The following is a 15463-nucleotide window of genomic DNA, read 5'->3' as shown; positions in this document are numbered from 1 at the left end:
TTAAGAGGTAAAAATCACAGCTGAAAGGAGTAAAGCTCCCTCTGCTTATTCTGGAAGAAAAAGTGAGTACTGAAGTACTCAGAAGGACAGATTTGGCCTTGCAGGAATCTTGTATTCCAATATTTTTTACAATGCCTGCTCATGGAACGTGCAGAGAATGAGGCAACCAAAAAGGGTTGCCTAAAGCCAGCACCCTGAAGAGGCAGCAAATTAAGCTTGGCAACAGGGAGTTCAGAGGAGGCCATATCTCCTGACTTCTCATTCCTCTTTGCAATTTAGAAATACATCTCTCCAGACCTTGATAACTTGCATTTCCAAAACTCACAGCCTTGAATATGAAGCTTGGAATTACAATCCCACTTTTCAGAAATAAGGAAGAGCTGTGGTCTTTTCTAACACACTCTAGAAGAGTATGTGCTCTGTTTTAATCCATCAGCCTAGGTTTTAGGTCCTACACATTGGACTTGTCTTCTCAGAAAACCTATTTATGTTAGTCCTGCAAATGGGCACTATGAGTCTGGGTGAGTTTGGATAAAAGCAAGGTCCTGAATGGCTCAGAAATCTCAATATCAAACAGCTTTTTTGGTCATTTGACAACATTAACATTCATAGATTTTATGTGTCACTTCAGTGCAGGTAAACGCCAAATGGGTTTTGGATAATCTAAATTTTGTCATTTAGGCCACTTGATGGAATTGCCTTGTCCTCCCATAGTTTTGCCTTCCTCAGTCAGTCTCAGAACCTGCCAGCCTTTCCATGCCTCCATTACTTCTTTGTGCACTTACCTTCTAAACCGGTCAGTCTCCACTATAGGTGCCATTCTGAAGCTTTAATCTCAGTAGCAATACCAACTAAGTAGACATCTCATGTGCTCTTCCATCAAAAAAAGGGGAAGATCTTCCTCCCACGGATTTATTCAGATTCTTTTGCCTGCTCCATCACACACACCACTACCTGAAAACCCATCCTCATTTGTACATTTTACAGCAGTCAGAATATGAACAGCACCTGCATGTCTTAAGGGGAAGCAGGTAGCTGCCCCTTACTGCTAATGGGTTTGGAGTGAATGGGGCAATGTATTCCTTCCCCAATTACTTGATCAAATTGAAAATTATTGCTAACACAGCACCTCAACAAGCTGCCATTTATCAAATGCCAAAACCCCACAATGAATGAACCATTCTCTCTTTTCCTTCCATTTTCTGGCACACTTATTACAAATTAGGTGCAGTTAGCAGAGTGTACTTCCTAGTAAATCACAATCTAGTATTCACTTTGAAGAAGATAGTAATTTCAGACTTGAACTTAACCCTGTATTTTCCCTGCAGCTGCTTATGTGGACATGGAACAGGATTGGAATGGTTCATTCAAAGGATAGCAGCCAGATGCTGTCTGTGTCTGGCCTTTGCATTAGGTAGGTATTCAGATCAAATTCAGTTTCTGAGCCATCTCTGGCTAGCTCCCTTTTCACAGGTCAACTGATTTTTCAAGGTGTTCTGGAAAAGATAAATAATTTTTAAAATTCATTTAAATTAAAGTGTTTTGCTACTATCATGTTATGAAAGGCATCTAGAGGAAAGGCCTCCAAATGAGGGCCATACCCACCAACCAAAAGGCTGATATGACTAGGTACCAGTCTCTAGCACAATGCTTTTTGTCGTATTCACAATTTAATAATTTGGTTTTACTTAAAAGCACGCAACCCTTCCAGCCACCCCACATCAACCAATCCAAACACTGAATTATGTGAAAAGACCCAGGCTGGGATGACACCTGCATCCTGAATGTATCATCTACATGTAACATATCCAAATATGTATTTCTTAGGGACACATTTTATGTTAGTCATATTTAAAAGCGCACATGCACACAGTTTCCTGAGACAAAAGACAGTAAAGTTAAGGTCCAGTAAAGGAATCAACACGAACTAGGAAACAGAAATAAACAAAGACTCACCAAGCAACTCAAAGCAACAGTAAAACAGGCAACAGCACTATAGTCATGTCTTCGTGCTAAATTCATCCCAAGCACTCAGGACATTTGTTCCAACATTTTCATGCAGATCCCCTGAAGATAGCACCAATATTCTTTCATTAGCAAGACAAACAAGTCGATATTATGGGAAAATCTTGGCCTCCTAACTCCTCCCCAAAATGCACATTGACAAGGACAAGGCTGTGCTAGCAAACCTCCTGTGGAGCTCTGAAAGACTCCTTGCAAAAGGCTATGGGATTGCCTTGATTAAAAGAAGAAACAGATGTTTTTTACTCCTCCTAAGAAAAAGCTCTCACAGATGAGATTTGAAGGCCAATGGCCCTTGAACAACCCACATTTCAGATTTAGATATAGTTTACATGCCAACAGAGGTTAGGGGCTGAATCAGGAACAGCACAGCTGAGAGTAGGCACAGCACCTGCATCCACACAGTGGGTGCAAATTACAGTGGATGCTATAAATGGGTGCTCTGCTCCATTAGATCTCTCCCAGGAGTGGTTTCTGGCTTACAGGGGGGAAGGGATTTCTGCTGTGCTGTGAAGGCATGAACTTTTTGGAGGATGCAGAGACTCTCTTACAGTCAAGTAGAGAGCAAGTTCAACTGTCTACTTGTTCAAGTTGCATCTAGACTCTCAACAGGATCCTACCTAGATTAACTTGAATGCTTTTTAATTCTTCCCCTAATTAACTTTCTTGACCATAAAATGTTAATAAAAAAATTAAAATGTCAGGCCACTATGACAAAAACCTTAGAATCTGTCTGAGTTTTACATTTCAAACAACCTGAACTCCACAACCTCTAGATACCAAGCAGGCTTGGTAGTAGTCATTTGTTTCAGCAAAGCAGTTCAGACCATCACATGCTGGGATTTATCACAGAGAAAAAGGTTTAAGGCTCTCTTGAATTAAAAAAAAACCAAGTCTCAGTTTCTAAACCAGTATTGTGTTCCCAGGCTGTAACAATAACAGTTTTTACTGCTGAGTGAATCAGCCTTTTGGATTTATAATTTATAATAGCAGCAAGCAAAGCCAAACTGTGTGTGAAATGAAGTTAAATTCAGGTCTGAAACAAAGGGTGCCTCACGGAATAGAGGGTCAGCTAAAGCATCCTTTGGATGTCTATGGAGAGGCAGAGCAATGCTTTGATCAAGACAAAGGAGCAAGACTTGGAGGAAATGAGGTCCAATTCCAGAACATTTCCTATAGGATACTCTAAAAATTACCTCCCTTCTCTCTGTCTTTATTTCCCCAATAGTGTCACAGGATGGCTCTGACAAGAGCATTTGGGAAGACATTAAGGTCCTAAAATGACATATGTAGAGCAAGATAATGCTCTTCCAACAGCTGCAGATGAGCCCAGCTCCAGATAGTTCTTACACACAGTCACACACACACCGCTTTCGTGAGATATTTTAAACATGACCATCACAGATCAAGAGTGTTAACTAAACCTACTGAAGACATTGACAGTTTGTCTGAGTTAAAACATGCTGCAGTCTGGCCCTGTCTCCTGGACACAGGCAGCAGGTCTCAGAGTTTTCATTTCCAGAGTTTGCTCACATATATGCCAATGTGAGCTGCTACTTTAGTTAGAGCTTCACTCGCTATATGTAATCAGAAATATTTTTGCTGATCAAGTTACAAATTCCAAATGAAACTACAAATTTCAGGTATAAAATGTGACTTTCATGACTTTCCATGATACTTAGATGCTTATATTTTCTTTATCATTTTCTTCTTCCAGTTTAAATATGAATCCCTTTACAAAGCACAGCCTGAGTGGAATCCCTCTTAATGCTGATTTTTTACTTGTGTGAGATAAATTACCAGTTTATCATCTCAGAACCATGTATGTGTAGTTTTGTGCACAAGGGCAGTTCTAAATGGTGCAATGGGGCACATGGGACAGAAAAGAGAATGTGGGCACAAAAGCTTGTTGAAAGCAGATAGAGCTCTAGACAGACTGATATGATGCTGCTGTCCTGCTCAGGTGACATCAGAGGACTATGTTAAGCAAAGAAAGCTCCCCTTTCAAAGGTATGTAGTTCATTCAGTGCAAATGTTTAAAATCACTAACCATACTGAGGCTAGGATTTCCATCACCCCTCTTTCTTAATTCCCCTTAATTGCTGTTGCAATAGCAAAATTCAAGTAGGATCTCTGGCTACCTGTGCCATGAGCAGTTGTCTGGAACTAAGTGGGGGTTTTTAACATGTGATTTGAAGGTGACAAAAAGCCCCAGTGATGAAGTGACACATGATACAGGGACAATCATTTGAAGCAACAGCAGAAAACATTTCCCTCCTAGGGCCTGGTTCTGCAACTCTAACATTGAATCACTTGATCAGTTAGAGTATTCACAGAAGAGTCACCCACTGAAATTAAAGCCTGTGCAGGAATCTGAGCCATTTTCTAGGACTTAAATTTTTTTTTTTTTTGTGATGCACTGTGAAAGCTAACACTTAAAGATAATCTTTCTGTCATTTCTGCAGCTAGCATGTCAAGTCCTGCCCTTAAACATCCAGTCTATGTGCAGTTCAAATCAATGCGAACTGCAGGCGACCTATCTCTTCCTAACATACTTTCCAAAGAATTAGGTTCAGCCCACATAATACCTAGAGAGAACAAACTTGTTTCACACTTTACAGACCCGCTTTTCCTCCTAAAATGAACAAACTACTGTTGCAATACCTGTATCAAATGGTAATGCCCAGTTTCAGATAGCACACCGACAGTGATTATTTTCATTTATTTGGGACAAGAGTTGTGGATTTGATAAACACCTTCAGAACATGTTATTGAGCCCCTCCTCTTGATCTAAAATGTGGAAACCATGCATCAGTCAACATAAAATACATGTGATATAGCATAGAGCAGAATAATGGGTCTAGCACATATGGTATTGTGAGAAATGACTTTCTGTGACAGCCAAGCATGACAGTGAGCAGAAGACAAATGAATTTCCTCTGCTACATCCATATGGGTTGCCTGTCCTGTAAAGACTTATACAGAACAAACTGAATAGATCACCTGGAATTACCTAATCTGATTGGCATTACATGTGACAGATAAAACATCTGTGTAAAGAAAATAAAATGTACTTATTCGTAACTCCAATACTGACCAAAACCAGATCAAATAGTGGAAAGCATTCCTCAGAACAATTTTAACAAGTCTTGTGAAGAGTCAGTGTTGCTGTAGAAATTTTAACTTTTACCTTTTATAGCACTCACTACATTTTAAGTCCCTTTTCCAATTCTAATTAATTAATTTACAATAATGCAGAGTCACAGACCTCAGCATACTAATGAGCATGCCACAATTTAAATGTTCTGGTTGTGTGATGTGTAGAGAAAGGATTGGTAGGTAATTCCAGAAAAATCATCTGTAAGAGAAACAGAAAAAATAGGAACAATGCAGAATACCATCTGTCAAGAAAAAAAAAATTGTTGTTGATCTATCAAGAGGAAAGGTACTTTAAACATCATTGTAATACTCTCTTTGTCAGAGAACAAAGTTTCTATCAATGGATTTTAAAATGTTGCTTTAAATATGGAAACAAATCATCTCTAGAAAACTAAACATTATTGATTTCAATACATGGTTGTTGTAAACAGCAGAAAAATAGCAGATATGCACATAGGACAAAATCTAAATTTTGAGTGAGATACTCAACGAGATTCCACTGACACATTCATTATTGTTAGTAAAACTTCCCAGACTAACCTAGAACTCATGAATTTTCCCAAAGAATACAAACTATCCCCTTCTTAGGAATTTTTTGCCTGTATCTTAAAATGGCATACAAGGTTTCTTCAATTTTGGTGACAGAAGAGCAGAAATTTTTAAACTGTGCATACAGACAGGAGGTTTAGAGTGAGAGGAAGAGCAGTGCAGGGCTGGTTGGAAAGTGCTGAGCATCTAGATGGAGGATTGCTTTGGTAATAGGGGTGACATAGTAGATGATGGGAAGGTGCTACAATTAGGGTGTGGGTGTGACAGCACCAAGGCGATGAGAGGAAAATGACTTTACAGGAGATGCTTGAAATGAACTGAAAGGGAGAAGTCAGTCAGTCAGAACAATGCTCGTTATACAGGTTTTGCAGGCACAAGGACTCCGTGCTTGTGGCTGGATACAGCAGGCACAGCATTCAGGCAGCTGAAACACAATTTCCATAGGAGTCTGTGTAGGAAGGTAGGGGCCCACAGAGCCACAAGTTGCCTGAACCCCCTCCAACTGCAAACCCACGAGTCTCCTGAGGCAACCACAAACCACAGTTCTGCCTACTGTGGAATCATTATAGTCTGGGAGACCGCACAGTTGCAGTGACACACGGACATCTGCTCCAATTGCCTCAAAAATCAGTTTTGGGCGGTTTACTCAGAATCTGCTAAGATGGAACTGGCAGCTCCCTTCTTGTTAAAAATATCAAAACTAATATGCCCTTCTCTCACCTTAGGACACATCCTGAAGCTTTTACTCTTGGTAAGATAGCGCCTTCAGCAGGACTAACAGGTGCAACCCAGCTGTGAGGCAAAAGTCCTGTAACAGCACCTTCCTCAGGCAGTGGGCTCCTGTCCTCCACAAGCATCCACATCCCCACAGAAATACAGCCCAAACACCTCTAGCTGTGGATTGTTTGGTTCTCATGAGATACAGTTGCTCCAGGGAATCCTCACTGTGAGAAATAAGCTAACATGGTCTTATTACAAGCAAAATTAGTTGAGCCAAGATAAGACTGTTTTATTCTTTACCAAATCAGGGATTCCTTTTTTCTATCTTTTTGATTTTATGGGGAACTTACAGGCATACCATGAAGATTCTAAGGTACCAGGTTCTGTCTGGACCCGGTGCCAGGGACTGCTGCAGATGGGGAAGAGAAACTACAAAGTACCCAAAGCAAAAATGTAAAAGCCCCCGTATACAAAAGCCTGATGAATATGTATTATCTGACGAGGACATGCAAGGCCTTCTAAGGCTACAAAAGTGCGTGTTTCAAACTAGCTGTGTATCTTCACATCCTGGAGGACTGGAGCACCCACAGTGCTGTGAATAAACCTTCCATTTTATTTCCACTGTTTCACAGAGATTTGCCATTTTTCTAAACACAAAAGAGAAATTTTTCTCACACTCCCTGTGATAGGCCACAGGGGCTTGTTTAAAGGCTCATCACCTTACCACCTAATAAGAGATTTCCAACAGGGAACCCCACTTGACAAAGCTCCCTGTGGGTTTTTTGGACTGCTTACACTCATTCCCAGAAATAACCTCAGCTAGAGCTAGCAAGATGCAGCTAAATCAACTTATAAAAGAGTAAACCTAAAACTGCAGTGGCTATGCAAAAATTTCCCAGGGATACAATATTGCTGTTTTCAACACCAGTTTTACATGCCACCTACAATAAATAAAAGAGACCAGTCTCTGGAGAGGGCAATTTAAAAGAGGAGTATCATAAATGATCATAAAGATGCTTTGATCTTCCCCTCTGGAAAAATTTCTCTCTCTCCACTCTATGAGGAGCCTGGGTAGGCCAGTCAACAAAAGCACAACAGCAGACTCACTCTTGAGAGAGAGGTATCTGAAAAACCATCATGAGAATTTTCCCAGAGACGGCAGTCTCAGGAGGCTGATCAAAATCTGAACAATAATTATGCTTAACTTTCTCCAGTCATTTTTCTGAAACTTTTTAACAGCAAAATAAAGTAGACATGAGTTTGTACATTGAACTACTTCTGTAAATAACATGCAGAGAGAGGAGGGAACCTGGATTAAATTAATAAGAACAATGAAAATTCTTTTTGGGTAAATCTGAAAGGAAAATGTATGCTGTGTTCCACTCGGGAGGATCTGTTTCATGTCATGTATGGCATGAGTTTGCCAGGGCGCTGCTTTACTTTTGTAACAAAATAGCTTTGTGAATATCCTGGTCTCCAAAGGCAGACATGAGGAGGAACTAGGAATCTCTCAGTTCAGAGCTTAACCCATCTGATCAAACCCATACACTTCTCTTCAGCAGGAGAAAAGTGTTGTCACTGCGTTGTCTCAGACCCTGTACATCCACCCTAATCTTCCTCCTGTTTCATCTTGCCCTGTATTTTTAGTCCAGACAGATCATTCTGTTGTACTTGAAGATTCACACACTCTCATAGAACTGTTTTATTTCACCCCTCGCTCAGCAAGCTCTGCAACAAAAGCCAGAGAAGAAGAGTGAGCTCTGTGTACTGTCAGTGCTACATACTTCTGACTATTATTTCCGCTTGATGACTTTGGTTTTATCCAAGGATTATTCAGTTTGGGAATAACAGGAGATTTACATGCTTGCACGCAGGTCAAATTACAGTCAGAATGCACATGTGTTGCAATTTCTTCACCTGCAGATTATTCCTGGTGACTGTTACTTTAAAGCTTCCCTAACTGGCAATGGCAGAAATTACTGTTTGAATCCTTCTGTTCACAGATGGATACTGATGTCCTCCTGGTGTTCCAGCAGGATATTGCTTTGATATTGAATGATAAATTGCTTCAAATAATATCAGGTTAGCTTTGCTAAAGAGTAGTTCTTCAATTGGCTGAATAAATCACTCAAAACTTGAACTTACTGGAAATTTTTCTCCAAGTAGCTATTTTTTAAACCAAGAGTGTTACCATGTTATTTTGAGTTTTATACCACCTCAAGCAAATTAACATCAACTATAATGCCTTCTCTCTGACCACAGGAACAAGTGCAAATGCTCTATCATTATTCCTGGTATTCCTAAAGTTTTCAGAAATCATTTGGAGATACAAAAAGGACATAAACAGAAAGCTATGCTGATTTTTGATCCACTAAAAAAAAAAAAAGGCAAAATAAAAACAACGTGAATTTCAGCACCTATCCTGTAACAAAGCAGGGAAAGAAGTGACAGTTTTACAGCTTCCGAGGAGTTACTGTGGCTGACTGAAATACAGCTGTGAATTCTGAACGTAAATAATGAGAAGACAATGTAGGAAAAAACCCACTGCCTTATTGATTGAGTTATTCATTTTTAATGATGATGTATACAGAGGCAGGCTAAGGGAGCTTACTAGCACCTAATTCAATTTTCAAGTTTGTCTAAGCTTCCTAGAACCACACAGTACTATCCAAACAGTGGTGAAAGCAGGCAAAGGATTCTCAACCACTTTTTGGGTCTTTGGGATTAACTATCTCCTTAAAAATATTCACAGTCACATTCAAGCCTAGTGCCCACAACACCAACAAAACTCACTACCTTGGGTTACACAGAGCTAAAAATTGCTCATTAAAAATTAAATTAGTAGAATAGTCTTTTCTACTGCCTAACATGTAGCAATAGGTGTCAGGGTAGAGGAGAGAAAATTGGTGATAATCCCAAAATGGGGGTTCCTAAATGCACTTAAGCAGAAGCACCAGGATACCAGGCACTCCAGCTCCATCAGTTGCACATAAGAAGGGAGCAATGCCTCAGCTCACTTAGGACCTTGCCACTTTGTCCTTTCTAAGTAAAGTATTTTGGCCACAGCCTAAAGGTAGGTCTAATCTCTGGAACACTTCCCTCAGCTGTTAACCCCTTATGTAGCTTCCCAGGGATGCATGAGACACACCAAGGAATGACTTTGGAATAGCAGCTTTAAAACAGAGGCCTATGCAGTGACCATAATAAATCAGATGGCTTTTTTGTTTGCTTGATTTTAACAAAGGAGGGCTCCATCATAAATCTTCACTTCAAATTTGATTGCTTTATAATATATCATACTGTGATATAACTGGCATCTGCACTTGGCTCTTATTAGGTGTTACCATATGGTACAATTAGAAGTGGAGACAGAATGCCATTTGAATAAGTTAAACTTCATTCATCAATGATTAAACCATCCTCATTCATCTGCATGCATTCAAGATTCTAGTTTAACTTCTAAACAGATTCCAGTTTGGTGTTGCATATATATGTTTTGTATTTCTGAAACTCTAAATCACTAAGCTGAATGTCTGTTACAGTTTCTGGAAGTTGTTTATTTGCTTTCTCACTAAAATGGTCTCACAATGTGTAGCAGGGTTAGCCAGATTGGGAAGTTGTGTGCAATTTCCAATACCTCACATTCTCAAAGCAAGCAAGGGCTGTTTTACACATTGTTTGCCTCCCACAATCTACACAATTGAACTAAACTTCATTTTGTGGCACCTACATTCTAGCTATGGCACAAAATAAATCTGCAGGTTATCAATAAAGGATTTTTAATTGGCAAGACTATTTTATTTATTCATGGGAAGATAAGTGAGTCCTAGAATGCCTTCTTTCCCAGAAGGTTAGGGGGTTGTACACAACTCACAAATCTTTCTTGATAATGCTTTAGTTGAACCAGAAATTATATTATGCTTTTGTTCCTTCATGCCTAAAACTGACCAAGCAGGCAATGATTTATTAAGCTAGAGTCTTGAGTCTCCTGCCACACAACCCACTTAGTCACAGCAATGGCTATGAAACAGATCATGCATTCTAAGAGAGGCTATAATTTGTTTTAAAGAAACTTGTCTGTTTTAATCACCAGATGTAATTTGCAAAACCCTATAAAAGGTTATGAAGTAAAAAGGAACAAAAGCTAAACTTTAGGTTGTAATGTTATGTGTTACATATACACAAAGAGTAGGAGAGAAAAAGAGTTTGGAACACTCCCAAATGATAAAAATCTAATGGTTTCACATAATTAAATGTAAGATTCTTCCATTCTATAGTTTTGAGTCTCTGTTTAAAAATAATGGGAGGTAAAGGCAATCATATGCCTTTATACACTTCCTCAGTGAAAGACTGAAATTGCAGTCCATTTTAACAGAGAAGATGCTTTTCTTCAGGTTCTGAGTCTGGGTTTCACAGAAAGCACCATGCAATTTTTGATGCTGATTAAGCACATCTTACATTTCAATTTTAGTATCATTGATTTCAACTTAGAGTCAAGGTTATATACTTTACAAATTAAGTTGGTGTTCAAAAACTGGATTTTTTTTTTTAGAGAATTCACAAGAAAAGAAATAAAAAATAAAAGCCTTAACCATTTCAAGTAAAGGTTGTTTCTCCAGCTACTCCAAATTATTTAGAATTTACCCTTTCATTAAAACTCACTTCAGTGATATATCTGGGAAAGATTGAGGCAACTGTAATGTTACTTTTCATAGGTTAACAATCCAATCTTTTGCTTTGAAACAATGGACAATAGAAGATACTATCTATTATGACCATTGCAGTAAACTGCACGAGCTACTTATTATAGAGATGAAAAAGGAGACAGGAAGAGGCACTTTTGGAAGTTTCTCCAACATAAAGTATACATTGACCTCAAATATCACAATAGATTTATGAGGGTTTTTCCTGTGTGAATGTGCAGTTAGGAGGAGGGAACATTACTGGAGAGGAAACAAATGGAAAGGCTGAAAGACAGAGTGGAAGAACCAACTGGATCAAAGTGGGAGATGCAAAGGACAGGCACAGCTGAGATGCAGATGGTGAGGTGAATGGTCAGTGAGATCAGAGTGAGCAAAGGCTGGCACTGGATGGAACAGGCTCAGAGGTACACTCCAGCCAGTAAGCTGACACTCTCATGACCAGGGCATGCTTGCCAGGCTCACTTGGGGCATTTTAAGTTTGAAGGGCACACTTACTTCCTGCCACTGAAATTAAGTTTCATCGAATAATTTCAATAGCCAGAATAAAGACTTTCCATCCAAGTTTAATCTTATATAACATTTGCTTGTTCAAGAGGATAAGTGAACTAGATTTAAGTCTTAGTCACACACATATCAGGCCAGCAGATCAGGTGGGAATTTCTTTAATTTGCAACTTTGCAGTGACAATATGTGTCTAAGGAAAGGGAAATATGGTAAATTTTTGCCCATGCTCACAAGCTCCTTTTATGATAACCCCAAGAAAACTGCTTCAATTACCTCTATTTCAGCTTGTTCTGTAAAGTAATTACAGCAATATTTGCTCTGTCTGAAGGCATTGTGAAGGTATGCTGGAGTTCACAACACAAATTTTGACCCCTAGACTGCAGCTGTTACTTGTTGAAATTATTATTATGCAGCAATTGATTCAGACCCAGAAAGTTTCTGTAAGAAAACTGAGAGACTGGTGAGCCATTTTAGTCACCTTTGATGTATTTGTGAGCAATAGATGCAGATCTACTCTAAAGGTCTATTCTAGCACCTATCTAGATGCAGATCCATTCTGCCTGGAGAGACATGAAGGAAAGGAGGAGTTCGGAGAAAAGGCATCTGTGATCACAGCCTCACACAGAGCACTGACCAATATTATTCATGCCTGACAAAGCCCCACAAGACAATACACACAGAGTGGCAGGCTTGAACACAGGCAGATACACCTGCATCTTTTTAACAGCCACACACTAAAAATACTGCCCTTCTCTTCCTATTTCTTCTCCACTAGTCATTCAACAATGAACCAATATATTATTTCAATATATTTTATAGTACCTACTTTTTAGAAATGGCCCTGCATTCTTTCCATGTTATTTCAAAGCAGCACTCCAAAACGCAGAGATTGCTGGATTGGATTAAATGTTTTTGACAAGATCTACTCTGAATTTTAGACCTAGTAACCTTGTTTCTTTTATGAGAGATGACTATTGAAACCTTCAAGTGAATCAGCAGTGCATGCAGCACAATTGAAGTGTTGCAAGTACAGAAAAACACAGGGCAGAAAAATGGTCTTGAGGCTCCCTATTAAAATCTACTCCATTGCACCTGGAGTGGAGAGGCACAAAGCAACCACCTGAGGTTTTCCATGAAGTATTTCTATCATGAGAATGACAATGATGAAAAGATGCTGTTATTAAAAGACATAAACAAAGAAGTAAATTATCATGCTGAATGAAATTAATGCATTAAATCTCTAGGGTGTCCACTATCTAAAGAAGTCTGTGTTGCAATAGTACAGATATTACTAATCATCCTCAGCTGGCCACACTGAGGGAAGTTCCTGTAATAAAATAGCACCAGTGTGGAAAAGTTTCAGATAAAGATAACATTGTATTATCCAGGAGCTCAGTGCTGACTGAAGTCTGACCCACGTATGCAACTGGCAGGTCTATTCAGGGGGTGTTTGTGTCAGGAGCTGCTAGGCAGGGTACTGTATTTGTAAACAACAGGTTCCCCCAGCACTTACAGGCTTGCAGATATGGTGTCAACATGATTATGTAAAACATGGCTGGGCTGCTCTTCACAGGAACAATGCAAAAAAAGGTAAGTGCTTTTACTAACCATTAGCTTTTACTTTTCACTTTGTTGCTATTTTCTAATAGAAACCATATCAAATAAAACACAAAGAAACCCCATGAATAGACAACATGAATATCAGCAAACAAACAGCTCTTCAAATTATTTAGACAATATTTTAAGACAATAAAATATTGCAGAAATGAGAAACCATCTTTAATCATAAAAACCTAGGCTATTTTTTTTACAGGAAATCATTCCGCCATTTTTATGAAGGTCACTTTCAGTTGGTCAGAACATTTTTTGATGCAAAAAAGGACATAATTTGTACTATACTCTGACAACTTCTTGCATAGCAGGTCAACCAGAGATAAATTGTTTATTTCAAGCTCTACCCATACTTGATTGCTGAATGCTGGTCTCACAGGATCTTGTGGAGGAAAAGTGCTCATTTCCCTAAACAGATAAGGCATCCACACAAGTTAGTGTGGGGCCAACTTGCCACAGAAATAGCTCCATGGAAGTTGATGCTATTTAAAGGGACTATTGAAGTGAGAAAATGGACATGTTTTTCGACTGGTTGTTAGAAATCACTCTAGAGATTTCACGGAAGTGTGGTTGCAAATCATGTCACCCTTAAAATCTATTCACTGCTGTCTTAGGCCAGTACCAAAACATGTTTTAAAAGAAAGATGAAAGTCCTGACAGAATGGTTAGGGAATCCCAGGCAAATACACAATAGAAAATGATGACTGAATACTGACTGGGACAAATGGGCATACATGAGCAGAGACAGCAAATTTAAAGGTGCTAAAGCAGTCCCAAGCAGCAGCAAAGCCTAAAGCCCACAGTCTGCATCTGCTTGGTCCTACCCTTTGCTAGCTGTTAGTCAAAGATGGAAAGACTACATGCATTTACACCCTTGCTACTGTTTTGGTAACACAGGTTTAGAAAGGGGTTGAGTGCATAAGGAAAGAGAACCACGCAAACATAATCTGTTAGATATTGTGAGATGGCCTTTTGAGCTCTGCCTTAGCAAAAAAAAAAAAAAAGGGGGGGGGGGGAGATTTCACCTTGCTATATTGCTCCTAGACTGCAAAGGAAAAAAACAAATTTTCAGCCACTTGGAACTTGTGCTTTGAATGATAAAAAAACCCCAAACACTTTCTCAGGTGCTTTCAGTAGAAGCAACTAAGGAGAAACACAAAAGACATTATTTGGGAACACTCAACTAATTGTCCAAGATAGAACACACTCACTGGAGAGCCCTTAGGTCTCTGGCACCCAGCACAAATGCACAGCAGAAACAACCTGAATGGTGCTGACCAATTCTGATGCCTGAACTGTTCTGAAAGTCAAAGGTAACTTGTTTCCTTAATTGTTAACTGTTTATACAATGTGGGTTTACCCAGAGGAATGGGAGAAACAGAGAAAACTCAGACTACTAAAGATAAATGACAAGTAAAAAAAACAAACAAAACCACTCCCAATGCCCACCCCAAAAACCCCCACCAACACCAAAAAAAAAACCACCAAAAAAACCCCAAATACACAAACAAAACACCAATAAAACAACAAAAGCCCCATAGGCAAAAAAAACAACAAAAAAACCCCCAAAACAAACAACCAAAACTCCCACCTTAAACAACTCCCAGAGCACCTGATGATATTCCAGGGAAATGTAAGCCCATTGACACTGCAGGTTATGAACCAAAGAGTTCCCTAAGCTAGACCTGGCTTGGCCCTGGAAGCACATGTTGTGCAGTACTCCCCAGCTAGCACTGGAAACAGCACAAAACATCATCTCTGCACTCAGAACTGTTCACCCACAGCCTAGGCAGTCTGGACATGACTTAGAGCTATTTGCATGTATAAATTACCCAAAAAATATTTATGGCAGGGAAGTTTATAGTGGAGCTTGGACAAGGTCACCTGTATTATCCCTGACCCTAGGGTATTTTCTTTGCAACCAACACAAGTTGTCTTTTTAATCTCCACAGCAGCCAGGAAACCTTTCACGTACACCTGGCTTCCCCCTCCAGTGTGCATAATAGGATAAGTTCTCCACCTTGGCTGTGAACCTGCTTTGTCACGCCTTGGCAGAGGGCATCTGGGAAACCTAAAATCTTCCCCCAAAGTGCTTAAAAGACACATACCTATAAGTTTACATATGGCTTTTTGTGGGATGCAGCCCCAGGCAGGCAATTTTTTGCCTTCCTTTATCTCTACAAAACCCTGGCCAG

This window comes from Pithys albifrons, chromosome 9, assembly GCF_047495875.1.
Source record: "Pithys albifrons albifrons isolate INPA30051 chromosome 9, PitAlb_v1, whole genome shotgun sequence".
NCBI classification, from domain to species: domain Eukaryota; kingdom Metazoa; phylum Chordata; class Aves; order Passeriformes; family Thamnophilidae; genus Pithys; species Pithys albifrons.
Note: the sequence above shows the minus strand (reverse complement) of the source record.